Here is a 24,224-nt window from a genome sequence, read left to right as displayed (position 1 = left end):
TCTACATTGCCATATTGCATTGGTGTTTGTTCCAACACTGTAACCTTCATGCATTTTATATCTCCTTGATGTTTGTCATTGAAATGTTCAGCTATGGGGCTCATAATTTTATTCTTTTTGACATCTCTTACATGCTCTTTTATTCTTTCTGCCAATGTTCTTTTATTCTCACCTATATAATATTTTCTACATGAACAAAAAATAACATAAATTACTCTGCTCAAACAAGAATATGTGCCTCTAGTGTGAAAACTTTTTCCCTTTATCTTATCTACTTTAGTAACAATATGCTGACAAATAGAACATTTTCCACAAGGTATAGTTCCCACCATATTAATATTAACCAATATATTATCCCTTGTTTTTTTTATAAATGCTATGCACTAAAAAATCTTGAAGGTTTCGTCCTCTTTTATAAGATACTGTCAACTCCACATTTATTAATGACTCAATTTCTTCTTTTACTTGTCTCCAGTACTGTTTTACCAGTCCATTCATTATATGGGAAAAAATTGTATATCTAGTAACAAAAAATATTTTTTCTTTGTCTTGTTTACCCTTCTTATATATTATCTTTGTATGTCTATTATCATATTTGATATGTTTGTTTGTTCTATCATTACCATATATTTTATCAAAACTTTCTTGTACATCTTGTTGTTGATACCCCCTGGCAATAAATATAGAGGCTACTTTATGTGCTTCTTCCTGTGCTTGTTTGCTATTGCTACTAAGCCTTTTTATCCTAAGTAGCTCCCCATAAGGAATAGCTGCCAAGGTATGGCTAGGATGACAGCTGTTACCAAACATTTTTTAAACTTTCTATGTATACTAGTCTGAATTTTCTGTTTTATTATCCCTTTTAGTGTTATATCTAAATAATTAACTTCACTTCCTTTTTGAATGTCATCAAACTTGATACCATAATTATTAACATTCAAATACTCTATAAATTCAGATGACAAACTTTCTCCACCTTCACAAACAAAAATCAATTTGTCAATAAATCGATAATATTTCACCACATATTTTCTAAAAAAATTCATGTCTATAAATATACATATTTTCAACTAAACCCATAAATAAATTTGCATAAACTGGGGCGAAAGCCGCCCCCATTGCTGTTCCAATCTTCTGCTTGTACAAAATACTATTAAATTCAAATATATTGTGTGTTAAACAAAACTCTACCAATTCTAATATGTATTGTGTTTTAGGACTCTCACCTAAAAAATACAATATAGCTTCAAGACCAAATTTATGAGAAATATTGGTGTATAAACTCATTACATCTACCGTTATAAAATACATTTCTCTGGTCCATACTATATCCTTTATATTATTTAGGAAGTCAAAGGAATCCTTCATATGTGAAGGTAACTTCAGTGCTGCCTGCAGTAAAATCTCATGCAATAGACAACTAAGATTATATGTAAAACAGCCATTTGCAGACACTATAGGGTGACCTGGTGGTCGTTCCAAATTTTTATGAATCTTGGGGACACAAAAAAATGTTGCCACCCTATTGTTCTTAAACATGATTTTACGAGTTACATCACTATCTGCAAAATTGTGTAATCTTATACCTTTCCTTAACAGAATTTGAAAAGCATTTTCTGCTTGTTTCAAATAAATCTCATCTATCCTACTGTAGATGTCACTATTATTTAAATGTTCCATACACATTGTTAAATAATCCCCAGAATTCATTACCACCAGTTTGCCCCCTTTGTCCGAAGGTTTAAAAACTATATCTTCATTTCTGCTCATACTTTGCAACTTTGTCCATTGTTCTTTTGTTAAGTTATAGTTTTTGTCTGTACTTTCAAAATCCCTTAGTTCTTTATCTATTATAATGTTTAAAGCATTATTAAACCTCTGTATGTTTACATTTTTACACGGAGGCATAAACGTGCTTATATTTTTCAATTTACTTGTGTCTAATAAACTATATGCATTAACTTCCTGCTCAGAATCACACGAAAAAAAACTTTCATTACTATCCGAATCTGTTTCATCAATACATTCAGTAATGTCATTGTAATCAGTATTAAAGAAATGTTCTCTTAAATTCATTTTATGAACTAAATTGCATATCTCAATTTTTATCTCATGCCTTCTAGGTATACATGTCGGTATGAATTTTAAACCGTTATCCAATACCGACTGTTCTATGGCATCAAATGTATAACTAGATAAATTAACAACATAATCCGGTACCATAGTACCTGTTACTGTATTTTTATGTCCATCTACCTTTTTTATAGCGTCCTTCGCCCGAGTCTCTTTGGCGTTCATATCCTTGCCAACCTCGCTTCCTGGTAGTAGTATTCTGTCCATTCGAACCCCTGTAGGTTCTCTGAAATGATTCTGGGTTGGCAGCCCCTTGTAAATTCGGAAAATCTTCATTTTCTCTTTCCTCCTCATCTACCGATGACGCACCACTCACACCGGAAAGGAAGCTTCTGTTTTTATGCTGGTCGGTAGTGGTATTTCCTTTTTGAAAGGTCACGCTCTTTCTCCTAGTCTGCTGATTGGTGGAAAAAAGAAAAGCCTTTTTATACTCGTAGTCGCGAATATCCCTCTGCAACTTATACTTTTTCCGATCCATTAGATCTTTCTCATAACTAGCCAACCTCGTATTGATGTTCAGTAAGAAGGTCTCTAATACCGAACTAGATGTAACATTTGCAATCTGTTCGCATACTTGCTTGGTCTCATTAATGAGTTTCTCTCTTTTTATATTGTCTCTTTCAATTAAAATGGTAACCCATTCCAAACTGCAGCGATGTGCCGCTGCTATCCATCGTTCTTGAAATTTAACTTCAGTCTCTTCAGATAATTCAAAAGGGGAGGAAGGATTTTTTATGGACCTAAGTCCTCTTGGTGTTATCTCCAATTCTGAATATCTTTGTAGACTTCCGATATTGTAAAATACTGAAGTCTCTTTAAAAATAAATGTTTCCAGCCTAGAGCATAACTCTTGTGCTGCTGGAATATCAGAGACTTCCGATCTTTTACCTACCATGGCAAATGGATTTGTTTTAGTCCTTTGACGGGAATCTTCCCATTTTTTCATTATTCCTATTGCTGCAACACCTTGGGCATCTGGAACACCATTCTTAGTGCCATATACATGGCTTTCATTATTAATACTGGTTGTTGGTACATTACTGCGATTCACTGTCTCACCATTTCTGTTGTTGAATTCCATGCCCGTTTCACGAAAAATACGGGGAAAGGAGCACAGAGATTCACTGGTCATAGTCCAAATACAACTATTGTTGAACACACAATAAATGTAAACCACCAAGGAAATGAAACCAGTGAATAACAGCTCTACTTTGTTTTAATAGATGAATTTTTACTCTGTAAAGGCTGTGGCCGAGGCGCTAGAGAAATTTGTATTGTGGAATAAATTTTATTCAGGAAAGTAGAGCTGTTATTCACTGGTTTCATTTCCTTGGTGGTTTACATGTATATTAAATAATATTTTATAGCCAGCAATAATAGTAGAATAACACTGAAATTTAGACCTGGAAGGAAATATTCCAAATAAGAAATGTTCAGTTAGTTGTGTTATTTGGTAGAATGAAAACAGTATTAAGGTCATTACTTTATCAATAAAGTTGGCTTCCCTGTTTTATTAGGTTTCCCTGTTATGTTCTAAATTTTTATAATTTGTACTGTTTCTTGTAGAATATTACTTGGAGAGAGATGCCATTGTGTTCTCAGCAGTGTGATAGTTTCTTGGAACATGATCATTAAGACTTCAGAAACTCAGCAATTCAGGAATACTTTGCTGTATAAATGAACAATATAATTGGAATATCTCTAGCTGAAGTATAAATAATTATATGATGGACCAATTTATTAAGACATTGTAGAAACAGCATGCTCTGTGGATGAAGAAATGTATAAATAGTAGTACTAGGACCTGGGATGCATTTATAAATAAAGAGATCAGTTCTGATGGTATTGCACTTTTTGGGGTCAAGCTCGCCATTAGACTTTGGCGGATGTCCTAAGCAGAGCCTCAGTGATTCTGATTCCTTATTATGTCTCTAGTTAAAATAGCAGATGAGTTTTGTGTGGCCCTCTCCACATCCTTAACTAAATATTTCATCAATCTGTAGACAGTACCTTATATCAAAACAATAAAAGAGATTAATAAATTAGGTTACAAAACTGTATGACATGACCTTCCATAGTTAAGATCTCACACATAAAATTTTTGAGGCTGGAGAGTTCTTTTGAGTCTTTAATGCTTGCTTGATGCATTTCAGGTCACTATTTCTAAAGGACATGACATATGGGAAAAGCATAAAGTCAAGATTATGCACTGCCTAAAATAAATACTAGGAAGAAGATAGATATACGTGCAAGCCTATGTTTGCTGAGGCTGTTGAGAAAAAATGTTGTGTACATCACTGTATAAATCCGAGTTAAAAATAAAACAAAATTGAAAAATATAAAATAATAATGTGGGACACAAAAATACATAGGGAACTGCCAGTGAGGGTTATTAATGTCATTTGGGCCTAAGCTTGATGTCTTTTCTGACAACAACCCTAAGAATAAATGCAGAATAGTTAAAACATGTCAGTACAGTGTGCTTTTTCAGCTACACATGTTGTCACTCACTGGAAATAACTTTAAAACTCAAACGAAGTAAGAGCTGATATTTTAGTGCTTTGGGATTGTCTCCTTGTTATGGTAAGTCATTTGGTAATCTGTGCAGTGACAGATATTAAAAATACAAACACTTGTGCATCTTTAGTATAATCTTATACTGTCAGCATAATGCCAGCACATTTACACATGCAACCGAACGTCTACTCTAAAGCAAAGAAGTTAGAATAAAGTGACACTACAGTGATATTCAAAGGGTTTCATCTAAAAATGTAATTGGTTTAAAGCAAATCATTATATTAAGTTAAATAAATATTAAAAACTGGAATATACTTGGATGCAATATTAACTAAGGTGAAAATATGAGCACTGAGGGAAGCATTTGTAAAATCACACTCCATATCTTTGCTCATTTACAGTGGTCTCCAGTACCTTAAGAATCATCATTTGATTTTGTAGGTTATGTACAGCTAATGATAAACACAGTGTTAAATACCCAATAAAAGCATTTTCATTTATCTGATTATTCTGGTAAAATGTCATCATTCCACTAAGATGGCATTTGACATTTACTTGCTCTGCATATGCTGCCATTTATTCTCTTATTATCTTTCTTGTTTAAATATCTGTGAGTATTTGAGAGTTTGCCTCTCTGAACTGCAAAATATATGTAAGAACAAAAAAATGAATACACTTGGACATGATCTCTTATTTCAAATTAGATTGCTTCTTGGTTAGGTTACATAAACCACAGCATAAAGATGAATTGATCATATTTACTGCAGTGTACTGTTGGTAATGATGCACTTGATAAAAACAGAAAGGCCCATGTTTACAGGTAGTAATGATGTACTGCACACAGACACACACACACACACACACACACACACACATACACACGCACACAGACAGACACACACACGCACACACACACACACACACACACACACACACACACACACACACACACACACACACGCGCACACAAAAAAATGGTCTGAGGTTTAAATAATGTGTGATGTAGATGTACCACAAGGAAACTTTGAATTAAAAATAGACTGATGGAGCTAAGCTACATTTGAAGTAAACAGTTCCCCATTTTAGTAGAACTAATATTATAAAAAGTAACTCTGATATTTTCTGAGTTTGTTCCTGATTTCGGAGGTAAGAGTCTTAGATATATGTGCTACGCCCTGTTACAATGCTAGACTAGCAGAGCTGGGGTTTACATTTTTATGTAGCATTGACATATGCTAGACAAGCTTCTTTCAGTATTACTGTGTACAGTTCAGAAACTATCCATAATGCTTGTTTTAATAAAATATTTTACAGAGTTTTTCTTGCAAAGTATGTCACTATGTCAAAAAAAATCTAAAGACTTAAAAGTAGGCTCACAGATCTAGCTGGCACTTTGCACAATCAGAACTGAAAGAGTTGTGTTTAGCTGTTGTAAGGGAAACATTGAATAAAAACTTGTAATTCAGTATAGTCCAGTATACTTTCAGAATTCAGTTTTGCATGACAAATGTTTTACACAAGTAACATTTTCATTTACTTTTCCATAAATTGAATTTGCATCCCTTTCATTGATACTTACAAGTATTAAAACATCATGGGAAATATCTAGCTGGTTCAAGAATGGCTTGAGAATCATAGATATAGATAGTGTTTGCAAAACAGAATCAGAAAATAGCTTAAGCTCTGAAGCAAGGGTTTGCATGAAGTATGAATTGTTGTTTAATCCTGAGGTGCCAGTACAAATTTTGACAGAAACAAGAAAACAAAAGACACCCAGCTGGCAATTAATCAATACTCGTATAATGAATTATCCAAAAAAAAAAAAAAAACATGGACGTGTGTGTACAAAGATATTTGCAAACCTGTCCTTGTTGAAGCTTTCTGTAAAAGGTAATCATCAGCATTATGACTCAAAAACTAACAAATGACATACACATTTTTAATAATGTTCTTAGGATAACAATCTTGATTTCACTTGATATATGTATATGTTTTAGTGCTGTTATTCTCAAAACATTATCAAGCCATAAGTGGAAAATAATTCAATTTCAAACATTTGGCTTGCAAAAGTGTCTGTTTTGATGCACTTCAGGGTAGAGGGATAAATAAGGATGAAATGAAGAAAGCAAGTGTCCCTTTTTTCAATTACTTGGTGACTGATAAAATCCTGACGTTCTTGTACAAGACCTTTATGAGGGATAATGGATGATATATAAGCATCTCTGCTGACTAGAAGTGTTTCGATATATATTTTTACGAATACATAGTATCAGATAAGTCTTTAATAAAAGCTGAAGCCAACAAGATAGAATCCAGTAGATATAAACACATTTTAACTGACATTTTACCTCATTAGAATACTGTAAGGATACTGGAATATATCGTATTATTTTAATGTTACAAAATATTTAGTTTATAAGAAGCTGCATTACTTATACATATTTCCCAGGAAGCTGTAGGTAGCATCTCAGAATGGAATTATAGGTTCATAGGTTGGTACTAGGCTATCGGCCCTAGGGCTTATACAAGCCTAACAATAACAATTCCCTGACTATTTCTTCCCACAGTATTTACTTCCCTGGACCACTGTCTAGCAGGGTGACTGATGTGATCCCCGGGGTGAATTTCCTTTCTCCCATCCAATAGGTTCATAGGTTCATAGGTTCATACTAGGCTATCTGCCCTGGGGCAATTATAAGCCTAGCCCGATTCTGTATGGCTTACGCCACCCCTTAATTTGAGTATACTGTGCCCTTTTTAAGGTTTAGTTTACTGTGCCTCTGTCTAATAGTGACACGGGAGTAATCCGTGGGACAAACCTACGATCCCCCATCCACCTATCGAGATTCTTCTTGAAGAGATTCAGTGAGGTGCTCTGCCTCACATGAACTGGAATTCTATTCCAGATCGAAGGGAGCCTCTGGGTTATGAACCTGTCCCTCCAGCAAGTTCTATTTATTTCTGTGCTGAGGTTCAAGTCCCTCGAGCATGTGGCTCTAAGGGATTTAGATTTACTGAGGTGAAGCATGTCCATTAATTTTGGATTTGACATAGCTTTGTATGTCAGGCATAGATCACCTCGAAGTAGGTGGTATGCAACTGAGTAGAGCTGGAGTTTTTTTAACAGAGCAGCATATGGCATCTGTTTGAGACCCTTGATCCTCTTGGTGAGATATATTTGGGGAATTTCTAATTGCTGCAGGTGTCGGGTAAGGTACATCCCAAAAGGGACATTGTATTCTATAATGGGCCTGATGAGGGATGAATAAAGGGGCACGATTACCTCTCTTGATCTAGATGTGAAACCCTTCGTGATGAGGTGGGCTATGTAGAAGGTCTTTCTAACCACTTTGGCAATGTGGTTTTCAAAGGAGAGATTGCTATCAACTTGGGTCCCCAGGTCCCTAATAACTTTCTCTGTACTTAATGGGTTTCTGCCTATGTGGTAATTTGCGGGCACATTGTTTTTGCCAAAGGGTATGACTATACATTTTTTGGCATTTAGCTTTAAACCATGGCACTGGCACCAGTTATCTGTCTCTGTGAGACCTTTTTGAAGGATGTTTGTGTCAGCTGGAGAGTTGATTATGGCTCCCAGTTTGCAGTCGTCTGCAAACTTGGTGAGCCATAGTCCTCCCGCGTTTGCCTGTACCTCGGAAAAGTATATACCGAACAAGAGTGGTCCCAGGACAGAACCCTGTGGGACACCATTTGTGACCGGTTTCGAGTCTGACATGGCTCCAGCAACTCTCACTCTGTGGGTTCTGTCTTTGAGCCAGTTTGCAACCCATCTTGTGACATAGGGGTTTATATTTAAGCTGGATAGCTTATCTATGATGCCCGAGTGAGGTATTGTGTCAAATACCTTTGCAAGGTCCAGATAGGCTGTGTGGACTACCTTCCCTTCATCTATGGCTTTGGTGACTGTTTCGAAGAAGTCAGCCAGGTTCAAAAGGCAGGATCTGCCCTTGACAAAGCCAAACTGGGTAGGATCTAGTGTCTGTAGGTCCCCAATGTCTTTATTTATGAGCTCCATGATGATCCTCTCCATAGCCTTGCAGACTAAGCTAGTCAGGCTTATGGGGCGATAGTTTCTAGGGTCTGTAGAGGCTCCACCTTTGTGGAGTGGGACCACTGTTGCTGTACGCCATTCTGTGGGCAAATATCCTGAAGTGAGGCTGAGATTGTATAGCTGTTTTATTTGAGGGATTAGTTCCTCTTGGAGTTCATGTAGGACACAACCTGGGATGCCATCTGGTCCCATGGAAGTAGTGTTTTTTTGCTTTGGAGAGGGCAGCCTTCACCTGAGCATCTGAGATGTTTGGGAGGCAGCCCTCTGCCGGGATAGATACTTGTTCTTTTGGGGGGGGGGGGTGGAGAAGTTTGCACTGAACCTGTCTGCCAGGATATTGGCGATGTTTGTGGGTTCAGTGTATTTTTTGTCATTTAGAATCAACTCAGAACAAGTCTGGGAGTTGCATCCCAGGTTTCTAACATAACTGAAAAAAGCCTTATGACTGTCTTTGGTGTCCTGTGCAATTTTTCCTCTCGAAGCTGGCCTTGGAGGATTTTATGAGGGATCGTAATTTTTTGCTAGTACTGATCAGAGATGCCTTTCCTATTAGGGATTTTGCTCTATCATGTAGTAGCTTCCTCCTTCTGTTGTACAGTTTATTTATGGCAGGGGTCCACCAGACTGGACGCCTGCCTTTGGATGATTGGGTCTTGGTTTTGTTTGGGATAGCATGATCCATGCATTCCTGGAGATGTCCGTAGAATGTGTTTATATAGGATTCTGCAGTTTGAGACGTAGTTTCCACTGGCCCTGGGACCTTGAAGGATTCCACTTCAGTTTTGAGAAGTGAGAAGTTCACTTTTGAGAAGTTTTTCACTGTAGTTTTCTGGGCTGGGGGTGGGGTCGGGATGTGGACATCCAGTGAGATTAATTTATGGTCTGATCTTACCAATGAGGGATATACTTCTGGTGTGGAGCATAGAGTCCCCATGTTGGTAATGATCAGGTCTAGTATGTTGTCCCCTCTTGTGGGAGTGGTGACTAGTTGTTCCATAGCATTTGAGTTTATAATTTCCAGGAACCTTTAGGCTAAGGTGCTGGGGCTTGAGTAGTGCTCCCAGTCAATGTTTGGGTAGTTGAAGTCACCCAATATAATGGTGTTCGGAGAGATCTTCAAGTTCTCCAATGTTTTCAGGAAAGCCGAGTGGGATTCCTGACTTTGAGAGGGTGGTCTGTAGGATGCTATAAACTGAAAAGCAGTCTTGGCCACTGTTAGTTGCACATGGATGGTCTCCGATACTTCGTGCAATGCCACTAACCTGGAGGTGTGGATATCCTTGATAAATATGGAAACTTCCCCTCCTTTTGTGGTTCGGTCCGGGTTTTGGAGCCAAAAAGCATGATATGAGGTATAGCCTGGTAGTGCTGGGGTGCTCTCTGGAGCCTTGAACCAGGTTTCTGTCACTGCACAGATATCGATGTTCTCCATACTGAGGAGAGCTTCGCGTGCGTGCATCATGAGGTTAAGACTTCTGGTGTTTAGCAGCATTACACTTAGTTTCTTGTTCCTTGTGCTGTCTATGGGGGTGGGTTTGACTTTTGAGCCTTGCCTAAAAAAGGCACTATGGGGGTGGCAAGAGCCTTTGCCAATATCCGAAGGTCCAGTGGTGACAGGTGCAAGCCATCCCTAGTGAAGCAACGTGGCTTGTCGAGCATGTCATCCCAGGCTGACAGACACCGGATCCCCTTTGAATGACACCAAAATTTTAGCCAATTGTTAAAATCGATAATTTTGTCTTTGTACTGTGGCATCATTCTAGGTGAGGGTAAGATGCTGCTCAAGGTCAGGGTCATACCAGCCTGGGCTACATGATCAGAGAGCTCCTCTATGTCTCTTTTCATGTAGTCCAGGGAGGTACGTCTCAGGTCATTCACACCAGCATGTACAATGACTGAGTCATATTTGTATTTGCTTTGGAGTGACCTGAGTGCTTGCGTTATGTGGTGGATCCTAGCACCCGACAGGCAGCTCACCGTGACCTTCTCTTTGCTCAGCCTGGTGAGCGGGACGTCAGTGTGTCTGACAATAGAGTCACCTATTATAAGAGTATCAGGTGTGTTATTCAGCCTTAAGGGCTGTGGCTGCTTGGCACACTGACTTTGTGGGTTATGTGTTGTGTGTGTTTTGTTTTGAGGTAGCGTTTGCTTGGATGTCTGCTTTGGAGGTCTCTGCTGCTTAGGTAGATTTTTATTTAGAGCCTCCGAGTATGTTTTTGTGTATTTATGTGTTTGGTTCGCTGATGTGGTGGGACTATGTGATACTGGAATTGTGTTGTGTGAGGTTACCTTCTCCTCCTGACTGGTTACACCAGTTTTGAGATGAGATAGCTCAGCCTCCAGTTTGGCTAAATAGTTGCATCTCTCACATATATTTGAACCTATTTGGAGGAGGAGAGGGTTGTCCGTGTACATGAGACAATTGTAACATTGCCTCAAAATTCCCAGATTCACCAGCTGGACTGGAGAGGAAACCATTGACTGACCTTTGGACATGCTAGAGTAATATAGGGAAACTGAATTTAAGACGGACCAGTAGAGGACAGGGTAATCGTAGAGAGTATAAGAGTAAGTAGTGCTTATGGTTTAATAGTGCTAACTTGTAGGATTACTTAATTGGACCAGTGAAGGGCCTTAGAATGAGAATATGGTGTTTAAATTGAAAGATAGAGCAGTTCTAAGGGAAAAAGTGAAGAGCAGACTTTGTGGAGCCAGGAATAGTATAAACCCAATTAGGCGGCGCTGCCCGCTGTTGCGCTATGCACAAAAACTCGCAAAACCGCGCAAAAGAGGGTTTTAAGAGAGGAAGATGAAGGAGTTTTGGAATTGACCCAAAATGGCCAATAAAACTACAGTTTCAAGTCAGTAACCACTCCCACAGGGGCAGGCAGGCTGCTCAATGTTTTTCACTGCCACTGATCAACAGAGAGACTTCCCTTTAGACCAAGCAAAAAATGGCTTCAAGAACAGCAAGCCTGTAACTGAACTTTTTTAAATCTCAGAAAAGTGGGAAAAAAGCAAGATTTTTTTTTGTTTTTTTGTTTTTTCAGAGATAGCAGAGGTTCACAAGTATCAACAAGTTATAACAGTACAGTAAATGACCCCACACAAGAGTGCTAGGCCAAAGACAGATAAAATGCAAGTTTTGAGAAAAAAACAATTTTAAAAATAAGTGCAAACAGGAAATTCAGTAAACAGCTCTAGAGTGTGCTCTAAATACAGTTACTAATGCAGAAATCAAGTTTAACAAGCCAGAAAATGCTCAAAATAGGCGGCTATGCAGAAAAACTTAACAAATAAACAGAGGAAAAATACTTAAAATCTCAAAAGTGGCTCCTTTCTTCTCTCAGCGTTTTCTCCTCTTGGTGGGTGCTTCACCAACAGCCAACAAGCCTGAAAAGATGCCAAAACCATGAGGCAACCAGGTTTTAAGAGAGGAAGATGAAGGAGTTTTGGAATTGACCCAAAATGGCCAATAAAACTACAGTTTCAAGTCAGTAACCACTCCCACAGGGGCAGGCAGGCTGCTCAATGTTTTTCACTGCCACTGATCAACAGAGAGACTTCCCTTTAGCCCAAGCAAAAAATGGCCTCACAGAAACTTACAAACAGTTCAAGAACAGCAAACCTGTAACTGAACTTTTTTAAATCTCAGAAAAGTGGGAAAAAAGCAAGATTTTTTTTTGTTTTTTTTTTTGTTTTTTCAGAGATTTTCAGGCTTGTTGGTTCTTTTGAAGAGGACCAAAGAGGCGCTCTGCTTGACATGTATGGGCAGTCTTTTCCAGAGTTTGGGGAGTCTCTGGGTCAGGAACCTATCTCTCCAGCATATTTTGTTCATTGTGATGACAAGGTTTAGATCCCTGGAGCATGTGTATCTGAGGGATTGAGATTTCTTTAACTGTAGCATGTCCAGCAACTCTGGGTTTGACATGGCCTTGCATGTTAAGCAGAGATTGCCTCTGAATAGACGATATGCAACAGAGTATAGGTGGAGTTTTTTTAGATGGTCAGCATAGGGCTTCTTCTAGTGAGGTAGTCCTGCATCCTTTCCAGTTGTTGCAGATGTCTTAAGAGGTACATACTAAATGGGGCATTGTATTCTATAATGGGTCTAATGAGGGATGAGTACAGTGGGACAATGACCTCCTTTTTTCTGGATGAAAAGCCCTTAGTGATGAGGTTTGCCACATAGAAGGATTTCCTGACTGTTGTGGTGATGTGCTTATCGAAGGTGCGACCACTGTCCACCTGTGTCCCTAAGTCTCTTATCACACTTTCGGTGTTTAGTCTACTACCACCTATGTGGTAATTCATGGGTACATGTTTTTTCCCAAAGGAGATAACTATACATTTCTTGACATTGAGCTTGAGCCCATGGCTCTGGCACCAAGCAGCTGTTTCTATAAGGCTCTTTTGTAGAATATCCACATCATTTGGGGATTAAATAATGGCTCCCAGTTTGCAGTCATCTGCGAACTTTGTTAGCCAGAGTCCCTTAGTGTTGGCCTGTACTTCAGAGAAGTAGATGCCAAACAAGAGCGGTCCCAGGACTGAACCCTGAGGTACTCCACTTGTCACTTGTCTGGAGCTGGATTTGGAGTCGGCTACGTTTACATTGTGGGTTCTGTCAGTAAGCCAGTTGGCAACCCATTGAGTGGCGGAGGGATTAATGCCCAGCTTAGTAAGTTTATCTATGATTCCAGAGTGGGGGATGGTGTCGAAGGCCTTGGCAAGGTCCAGATAGACTGTGTGAACCACCTTACTCTTGTCAATGGCTCTGGAGACTGATTTGAAGAAGTCAATCAGGTTCAGGAAACAAGATCGGCCCTTCACAAACCCAAACTGCATGGGGTCCAGTCTTTGAAGGTTCCCAATGTCTTTGTTTATAAGTTCCATGATAATATGTTCCATGGCCTTCCAGATCAGGCTCATCACACTGATGGGGCAGTAGTTTGTAGGATCCAAGGTAGATCCCCCCGTGTGGAGTGGAATAACTGTAGCTGTATGCCACTCAGTTGGCATGAAGTCTGAGGTGAGGCTATGATTAAACATGACACTCAGGCGAGGTGCCAGTTCATTTTGTAGTTCATGTAGTACACAGCCTCGGATGTCATCTGGTCCCATGGATGCTGTATTCTTAGCTTTGGAGAGTGTGTTTTATACCTGTGTGGCCATTATTACTGGAATTTGGCAATCTTTCGGTATTGAGATGGGCCCTTTAGGGGTTGAGAGGGGGGTGAAGTTTGTACTGAATCGATCTGCCAGGCTGTTAGCAATATACTTGGGATCAGTATATTTAATACCATTCAGTAGTAGCTCAGAGCAAATCTGAGCATTGTCATTTAGATTCTTGACATAGCTATAGAATGCCTTGAGGTTGTCTTTGGAATCTTTGGCAATTTTATTTTCGTAACTATCTTTGGAGTATTTTATAAGGGATCTCAGCTTCTTACTAGGCTAGTAAGGGAGTTTTTTGCATCCCGGGATTTTCCTCTTTTCTGCAACAATTTCTTCCTCTTGTAAAGTTTGTTTATGGCAATGGACCACCAGATTGGCTTCCTTTTTTTGGAGGAGAGCATCTTGGTTCTATTGGGGATAGCACGATTCATGCAAGGGTAGATGTGCTCCTACAGTGCCTTAGTGTAGGATTCAGCAGTCGAACTTTCAGTTCCTGTCTGCATGGGTGTCATGGAGTTTTTTTCCCCTTTCTGTTTTTTTCCCCATTATTTATGGTTTGCTCTTGAAGTCCATCTAGACATGTCCTTCTTTTTACGCAATATGTATTCAGGTACAATTATTAACTAAATGAGAAAAGCTTTCCACAAAAGAAACAATTTATGCCGTTCAGCATATCTTAATGCCCTTCTATGACCACCTACAAAAATAACACTTGGTAAGTGTTCATCATATTTTTTTTTCACATTTCAAACAGTTTTCAATCTCAGTTCTTCATCCACAAGTTTTTATCATCTCTGACTTTCGCAGTATATTCAGCAATTTCACATACACCCTGCATGCATTTTTTTTTAAAATCATCTACTTTTAGGTAATCAGTCCTGAACTGCAAAGTAATTTTTTTTTTACATTTAAGTTACTCCCAGAAAACAAATAATTGTTCCATGGATACAAGTTCATTTCCAGAAATGTCATCATGAGTCATTATTGCTTTCTTACTTGCAACAAAAATAGGGTCGTTATCACTTCATCGAAACATCAGCAGTTCGAACACCATATGTTCAAACTGTGACGTTCAAAAACTGATTATCGCGAAGCCGTGGAACATCAAATTCTTTCCCAGGGAAAAAATTTGTTGGGCCATTTCTGTGGCTTTGCGATTTTCAGCACTGTGGTGGAAAGTTACAGGTCGGGTTCAGGTAAGTGTGCGATTGTGTGAACGTTAAGGTTAGGGCACGGGTTAGGTGAGTTAGGGTTAGGGTGCGGGTGAGGTGGGTGTGCGATAGTTACAGACTTTAGGGTTAGGGCGGGATAGGTGAATGAGGGTTAGGGTGCGGGTCAGGTGAGTGTGCAATAGTGACTGACTTTAGGGTTAGGGTTTAGATTAAGGTAAGTGGATAGAGTAGTGTATGTACAGTTTAGTGTAGGGTTAGATGTAGGATTTTAAGTGTATGTGTGTGGATTGCTGTTTTTTTGGTGTGCTTGTGTTGTGTGCGTGTTTCTTTAAACAGCGATTTTTTTTCCCTGGGGAAAAAAAATCACTGTTCTAGGCCTTCGATGGTTTTGCACTTTGAGGTTAGAAGTTCGAACATATGGTGTTCGAACTTCTGCCATTTCGACAAAGTGATATAGACCCACAAAAATAGACTCCTCAGTTTGTTGTTGCTTTTCTGTTTAACTTTCTGTCACTGCTGCACAAGTTTTAACTGCTGCATTCTCTGCTGCCATACCAACTGTTTTTTCTCCACATTACTGTCCCTACCACTTCAGAAAAAGTTTATTGCCATCTCACCCCATGAGACAGCAGAACTGTCACCTGAGTCACCCTGTTTGATTATTTGTAACTGAACATTATCAGCAAACCCTCCTGATGCCAGTTTTGTTATTTGCAGCACTCCAATGGACTAATTTACTTCCTTCTCCATTGAGACAGCTAAACGCCCATTTGCATCTGCCACACTGGAGCATTTATCTGTATTTTGATACTTCATAACAGACACATTTTCCTCCACATTCGCCTTCTCACCTCCAAATTCCATAGTCTTTCTCTCTTCCTCCTTGCTGCTGTAGAAGCCCACTGTCACCACTGAGCAGCTTCAAAGAGAAGGAGAATTTCCCCAAGTCCTGGGCAATTTTCCCATAGAAGTACAAATACCACCTTAGGTCTCCCCAGAAAAGAAGTCACTAGACTAGTGGAACTAACCCAGACATCAAAGGATTGATAGAATTAAAATAAATAAATGCATTAAAGTCAATAATTTGCATAATTACAAAAAAAACTGTAAGACATACCACTGCAACTGTACATGGTTATCTAAACAGTTGATGGAGTGGCATAAGCTATAAGGTTATTGAAGAACTATTTTAAACCTTATGAGGACCTTAGATGAAAGAAGACATAATTAACATAAAACATATGTGCAGAATTCCTGTGTTATTACATTTGAAGGCAAGTCTCTTTAATAAAAAATAAGGATTCGGAACATTATGTATAAGAGGAAGAAAACTGGCATTTAACTGTGTGTCACAAAAAGTTAAAATAATATGTACCCGTGCATTGGAAAACCACATTTTCCATTTCAGACAAATTGGTTTCCTTCTATTAATATACAGTACAGTGATGTAACTGGTTTAAAGCTCGATTCCACTGTAAATGTAATATGGAACTGAACTTCATCTTGTTTGGTCTCAGGTTTGGGTCTATGATTTCTACGCTTCTGTTTAATTATGTTTAATATTAGGAACTCTGTGGGATAAAAAAGAAAACTTCCCAGCTGTACTTTAAGTGCATGAGGATGAAGTTTTTATGGTTGGTTTAAAGATGTGATGCATTTCGGAAATCATTGTTTGTGTGCTGTCTGGTTGAATGCAATGGTTGCTATACTTCTTATGTCAGTTATTTATTTCTTTTACATTTTTCATGAACACAGTGTTTTGCTCTTACACAGTTTGGTCATTACTGTGCTGTTTGCTGCCTATATCACTTAAAAGAATACTGCAATAATATTACAGACTGTTATCTAGCAAAGTGCCACAATGCTGAGAAACTGAATCATTTCTTAAGAGTAGGAAGCAAACTACAAGGCAAGATGGAAAATAGAAGACTGTTTTTTATACACATTTTTTTATCTGTATATTGAAGTGTTATTACTAAAGAGGAAATAATTTAAAAATGTACATTAATTTAAATGATTCACATATACAATAAGTGCAGGGAATATGTTTTCAATGCTTGATTTTTTTTGCTTAATTTCTATATTTAGTTATTATGAACTTGACTATCATATACACTGCAAAGTTCTTCTTACATCTGTGTAAATTAATATCTGCTAAGGACATGCTTACAGTTATGTAAATGATTAGCTTGTAGAGGGCATATTTTTGCAAAGATTGTTTCAGTTTGCTCACTCTTTACAGATGAAAGCAGCTGGGTCACCATCTCCTTTGTAGTGGCATCAGAGAAGGATTTGCTGTTCATTTGTGTGCATATTAACTAATTACAGATCCTTTTAAAAAATACTTTCGGGATGTATCACTAAGAGGGGACTTAAGATATTTTTGCAGCCAATGTAGTGCTCTTATTTGATTGAATATTCAATACATTTATTTTTTTCCCCACAGGAACCATACAAAAGAATATAATTTTTCAAACTGTATGAAGGAATATGATTCTTCAGTTAAGCATGGCCGCATAAAGAAAAAACTGCATGCTGTGTCTAGAAATAGAAATGCACATCAAAGTTTCCATTTGCCAAGTTCAGTTTTATTTAATGTATATATATAGGCAAGTGGCCAATGGTTAAGGTGTTTGCCTTGCAAATACAAGGTGCAGGGTTTGAGCCAAACAAGGGATAATTGGCTAGGCTGAAAATGGCTCGCAAGGGCAGTTAGCTTAGTACCGACCTATGTAAATCAACTATGTAAAAAAAAAAAAAAATATATATATATATATATATATATATATATATATATATATATATATATATACACACACACACACACATATATATATATATATATATATATATGTGTGTGTGTATGTGTGTGTATATATATATATATATATATATATATATATATATATATATATATATATATATATATATATATATATATACTATACAGAAATTCATGATTTCTTAAAAAAAAGACCAAAGGTGCTCCAAAGATGTAAAAAACTCCTTAGATGGAGCAGCTTTGATCTTTTGTAGTTGATTTTTTTCTGCAGATTCCTTTCTTATTTCTTAAAAAAAAAACATTATCTGAATATGTGGCATGTATTTATTTTATATTTCCTGTGATTCTATATATGTATTTCACTGTCTTATTCATATTGTATAAGATCAAATGTCTAAGGTAGCATATAAGTATATGGCTCTCCTTTAAGCAGTATTCAACTGCTTTCAGTGTATTGACATTAACATAAGTAGAGCACATTCTCCCACACTGTGAATTCCTACCTATGAGCTCAGGAAACAAAATGAAAATAAAATCCACACTTAGCATCAGGATGCACAGAAAGGTTATGTTAGTCCTCACAAAATCGTGTACTTGTGAGCATGAGATATTCTGAATAAGTCCATCATTTTTTCAGGACGAAAGCAGTCACTTTTAAATTTCTGTGTATCCTTTGACTACTTGTGGATGTTATCAGTGGTTTCATTTATTGTTAGCTGTACATGCTTGCACCCCTGTGTGTGCTGGGTTCTTTTTAGTATGAAGAGAGAGAAGAAAGCTATGGTTTAATGTACAGTGTAGTCGTAAACAGTACCGATGGCTCATTGCTTGTTGCATTACATATTGAAAATATAAGCTAATCAAGTCCACAATTACTGCCACTGTTGAAGTGGCAATGTTGTCCATATAAAATGTTGCCTTTATTGTTTTTTACTTTTCAATATCTCAATTTTATGTTTAGAGTTATTCAGTACAGAATCTATAATAAGTTTCTAAAAGTTTTAGATGAATTAATCTGAAATGAATTTTTTTTATATTTCATAAAATATTGCTCATTCACCTCTAACACATATAACAAGATAGCTTGATGTTTTGTTCAGATGCTTTAATACATACAAAAACATCAGGATGGATGTCAGCATCATTAAATATGACTGAACTAGTGAAAAGCTTACATACATGCATGCTTACATCTCAACATCTAACTACAAAATGGCAGTTTAGCTTGCACATGCTCAGTATTTATACACTTGTGCAAGCCCTTAGATAACTTCTTAAAGGTACATACACACATACTGATTTACGTAAAACATTTCAAAAATTATTGTGTTGGAATTTGTTTTGCAACCCTTGTGGATGGAGTAACAGATATTCTGAAGTTATTTATTGTACCTGTTGTGTTAGTGCAACAAGTTGTTGGTTACATTTCACATTCATTTTCTTGTTAAACTTTACTTTTCTTTCATAGCTCAGTGCAGCGATGGAGCATGAGGAAACCACTAGGGAATGATTAGAGTAAACTGATAAAACGTGAGTTCAGTGTAAACCAATGCAGTGTGTTGTCCTTATGTCATAATAACTCTGGTAAGAAGCATTGACTTAGTGAATAGAAATGATAACAGTACAGGAGAGAAATGATCTGATAATGTGGATGACCACACACTAGACTACCTGGGGTATCATGGAAAGGCTGTGGAAGTAATGAACAGAATATCAGGCTATATGTTCAGGATGAAAGGAGTTATTAAGCAAAGAGATAATGTTTCTACTCTACCAGATCCTGGTTAGCACACACCTTGATTATTGTATATAGTTCATAGGGCCATAGATGGTACATCATCTGCTGGAATAACTCTAGAAGAAAGTCACCAGAAAGGTGTATAAGATGGAATGCGAGGCATACTTTCAAGAGACTAAAGAATTTGGAACTTTTTTGAGTCAGAGTAGAACAGAAAGAGGTGATTTTTATAAGGGTGCACAAGGTCAAAACATAAACAGATGAAGGTGTTACCCAGAAATAGAAGGGCGGAGTTAAATGGAAGGGAGGAGCACCACAAATTAGATGGCCAAAAGTACTTTTTCGCACTGAACTTTGTAAACCCTTGAATGTATTACTGGAATCGGTAGTCATAAAAAGTGTTTTAATGGGTAATGAGCAGGTAAGAAAAGGGTAAAGGGGTGGGGTGGAGGTAGGGATGTAGTATACAGGATATTAAAATAATTAAATACTACATAGGCCTACTGCACCCCTTTGACATAAAAAAATTTAATTAATTATAGTATCATTGCTTAAAATTATCGAGTATTCTTGAATCAAAAAGCAACTTGCTTGTGCTTTTTGCATGAAAGAAAGCCTTCAGCACTGCTACCCATTTTAAAGTCTAATCTCTGACGCTGTGCAACTTTGCAGAAAAAACGTACTTCACTTTTTCTAGTAAACTAAGAATCCATGTTTCTTCTGGATTACGCTTCTCAAAAGTTAAATACCTTAATGACATTCTGATCCACTGAGTCCAAAACTACTAGAGCAGCTTTCAGTAACTGTTATGCTGCACACCGAATTTTCAACTTCCAGAAATTTAACTGGACAACCTTGCTGAATGAAGATACAATTTTTTTCAGAATCTTCTTTTTAGCTCATTTATAAGTTCAGTTTCCTTAGTCAAAAGTAATCAGTGAAACTATGTTTAGAGCAGAAGGGATTTTATTATGATACAGTTGTCGATGTATCTGATTATCAAGGCAATGGGAGTAGCCTTGACTAGCATAGGTTAGCGGGGTATGTGTACAGATATTGGGACATATATACTGATATTCTTTGTATAAATATTTCAGTGAGGCTTTATAAAATTCCTGGGTATTTTTAGAAGTTGGCTAGTCTTCTATTTATTCCACACAGTCCATTTTTTAAATTCACAACTAACTGAAAAATCAGTACCTTTCATAGTTCCTGTAGAAAAGTAATATTTTCTTCCTTTCTTTCTTTCTTTCTTTCTTTCTTTCTTTCTTTCTTTCTTTCTTTCTTTCTTTCTTTCTTTCTTTCTCTTTCTTTCTTTCTTTCTTTTGTCTTTCTTGACTGAGTTTATCCCACTATGCTGGAAGCCTCTTTTCAGGAGAGAACTGAGGTGGATGTCAAACTACTAGGTAAAATTTGACCAGAGTGTTGGAGAACTTCCTGTACTGTTTTTGATAGGTGCCATTGGATCTTACACATTCACCTGAGCTAGTACCAACTCAAGCAGATGGGGCCTTGATTTAATGTCTCATCCAGAAGACGACACACTCAGGAGTGCAGCACCCCACTTATACTGCACTGGAGTGTTAGTAATCGATCTATAAATAAATATATGGTTTTGTAAAGTTCAGGAAATAATTTAGCAGTCACAAAATAAGTTATGGATATTAGAAAGTGCGGTATATGAATAAGTTGTGTATGAAAAAAGATTTGGAAAAAAAAACAGATTTGTTGGAATCATTTTAAATTGATAGCCCTTCATTTACTCTGTATACTTGTATACAACTCCATGCCTTACTTTTAAATGTAAATGCCAGTAATATTTTACTACAAGCTAAGGCAGTAAATTTACATAGCTGGATTAATCTAAATCTTTTGGGACCTCATGTGTAAAATCTGCAAACATGACATTCATATGAATGCTGTAAATATAGTTTTGTTGTGAACAGTTGTTATATTTCAGAACAAATCAGTATTATTTTCCTTGAGGAACTGTTAGTGTGAATATTGTAATTGGCATTTTTAATACACATATACCTGTGCATAATAAAGGGAGTCACTAAATATTAAACAAACTATGGAGTGTTATTCCTGTAGTTAGGGTACACTAGGGATCTCAACAATAATGAATAATCAGTTAAGGTAATACTTGAGCATAAACAAAGAAAGCAGCTCTATTGGATACCAGTGGGCATAAATATGATATTTTTGTAAACATAATGAGCTGTTAAGAAGTGCTTTTATTTTATAATGATCTAGAAACTCAGTAGGATTATGTCACTTTTCTATACATAATGTTGCTGTTTGCCAGGGGTAAAAAGCATTCTGCACCTAGAAGCTAATGTAACCCTTATGACCATGCATGACAAAGTGATCTCTAAATGATGAGATTTATAAGCATGACTAGGTCAGAAAGTGGCAGGTGCACTGTAATGTCACTTCTGTGCCTGACCTGATATTTAAGCCTTTATCTTTTCCAGTCTAGTTTACTATACTCTCTGAAAGTGTATGTGTGTTTGTGTATGTGAGTGTGTGTCTGTGACTAGTATTAAAGGACAAAAGTTCTAAAATACTTTTTGTGTTTTGTGATATGTGTATGCGTGTGTGTGTGTGTGTGTGTGTGTGTGTGTGTGTGTGTGTGTGTGTGTGTGTGTGTGTATGTGTGTTTGTGTATTATATATAGACGGTTCTGTATCATTTTGTCAAACATACATTTGACTGAAAGAAAGAATATAGGAACAAATGACAGAAAGCCCATTTGACTACAGGTACATTTGACTGAATAGCAATTTTATCAAAATATGTAAGTCTATAAATGGTATGTCTGGTGTCATGTTTGCACATAGGAGATATTGAGGGGCATAATTTAGAAGAAGTTGAGTTGTTTGACAATACCCCACTGTCATGTTGTACCCCCAGATTTGTAGATGTTTTTGTTTTGGGTGCCGGCACTGATTCACTGTGTATGGTGTTTTTATTTTTCCACTGGTGTGCAACACTAGAGTTAGAATATATGCTTGCTTCCCCATGTAGGAGATGCAGAGAGGCTTGTATCCCCTGCAAAAAAAAGGCTTTTTTGTGGTGTACACATTGTGTACAAGGTTTTCAATGAAATTGCTATTCAGTCAAATGTACCTGCAGTCTAACGTAGTTTCAATCTTTTTTTTTTTTGACCATTTGTACTTTATTTATTTATTTATTTTATTTTACATCTGTTAACCGGGGGTGTCTGATTGAGCCAGACAGGCCCTTTTTCAGCAGAGGCCCAGGGAGAAAAGCTCCACAAAGAAAAATTACAGATGCATTTAGTTATTTAGACATGATTAGTATACACACAAATAACAAAAGACATGTTTTACAGTGTTATGCAGCACATCAACAACTACAGTTCGAGAGAACACTGTACTTCAGTCAGATGTACCCTCGACAAAATCATATATATACATACACACATACATACATCCACAACCCCCTTTTCACCATTTTTTGCACATGGGTTGGGGATATCATTTCAACAGTGACAGTCATCTAGAGCCAAGGATTACACTGCTGGGTGGCTAGCCCTGCAGTGGTAGTTCTTTCTCATCACATACTTGCACACTCACAGCTATGATCAACTTAAAGTGTCCAGTCCACCTACTACATGCCTTTGGAATAAGGGAGGAAACCGGAGCACCCAGAGCAAACCCACACAAACACAGGGTGGACACGCAGACTCTGCACAGAAGGTACCCCAGCCAAAAATCAAATCCAGGAACAACATGCGCACATAAACACTCACGGATAAATACATGATATATATATATATATTTTATATATATATATATATATATATATATATATATATATATATATATATATATATATATGGGTTCCATTCAGAAGCTCGAAATACTGAAATCTCAAATTTCAATATTTCGAGCCCAAGAAGCCGAATCCACATAATAGCGAAAGTTTAGAAGCGCGAAATTCAAAACCTTGAATACCGGAGGTTTTGAATTTCGTGCTTCTAAAGTTCCGCTATGGTCATGTATTTAGGTAAATGTGTGTGTGTGTGTGTGTGTGTGTGTGTGTGTGTGTGTGTGTGTGTGTGTCTGTGTAGTAAAACCGAGAAATTCAAAACTTCTGGTATTCGAGGTTTTGAATTTCGCGGTTTTTAGTTTTCGTTGTTTTGTGGATTCCACTTCTTGGGCCCGAGATACTGAAATTCGAGATTTCAGTATTCCGAGCTTCTGAAGTGAATCCATAATATATATATATATATATATATATATATATATATATATATATATATGCACACACACACACACACACACACACACACACACACACACACACACACATACATATACAGATAGATAAGCCTGTAGATAGATGCCTGAATCACTAAACGTCTTTACAAAACTCTCTAATGTTCTCTTTAAGTGACTTGCTCAGAGTCCCAAGCACAGACAGAGAGAGTGAGGGAAATCAAACTCAGGGCTACAAGATGAAGGTCTGGGGCATGAAAGTGTGATTGTGGAAACAGATTTGCCTGTATCACAGGGATTGTTTTTGGACATAGGGTTTTTCATATTATGGATTAGACATTTTATTTTTCGAATATGCAGATTTATTGATGTTCTAAACAATAAG

General features: G+C 37.3%; 1 protein-coding gene across 1 annotated transcript in view; it reads left to right on the top strand.

Annotated features, from left to right (window-relative positions):
- LOC122816300 (carbonic anhydrase-related protein 10-like) overlaps window positions 1–24,224 on the top strand; it is a 1,457,855-nt gene that overhangs the window by 1,390,290 nt on the left and 43,341 nt on the right. The window lies entirely within an intron of this gene.

Source organism: Protopterus annectens, chromosome 12.part0 (assembly GCF_019279795.1).
Source record: "Protopterus annectens isolate FY-2018-M chromosome 12.part0, PAN1.0, whole genome shotgun sequence".
Lineage (NCBI taxonomy): Eukaryota > Metazoa > Chordata > Ceratodontiformes > Protopteridae > Protopterus > Protopterus annectens.
Note: the sequence above shows the minus strand (reverse complement) of the source record. Positions and strands in the feature narration are given on the sequence as shown.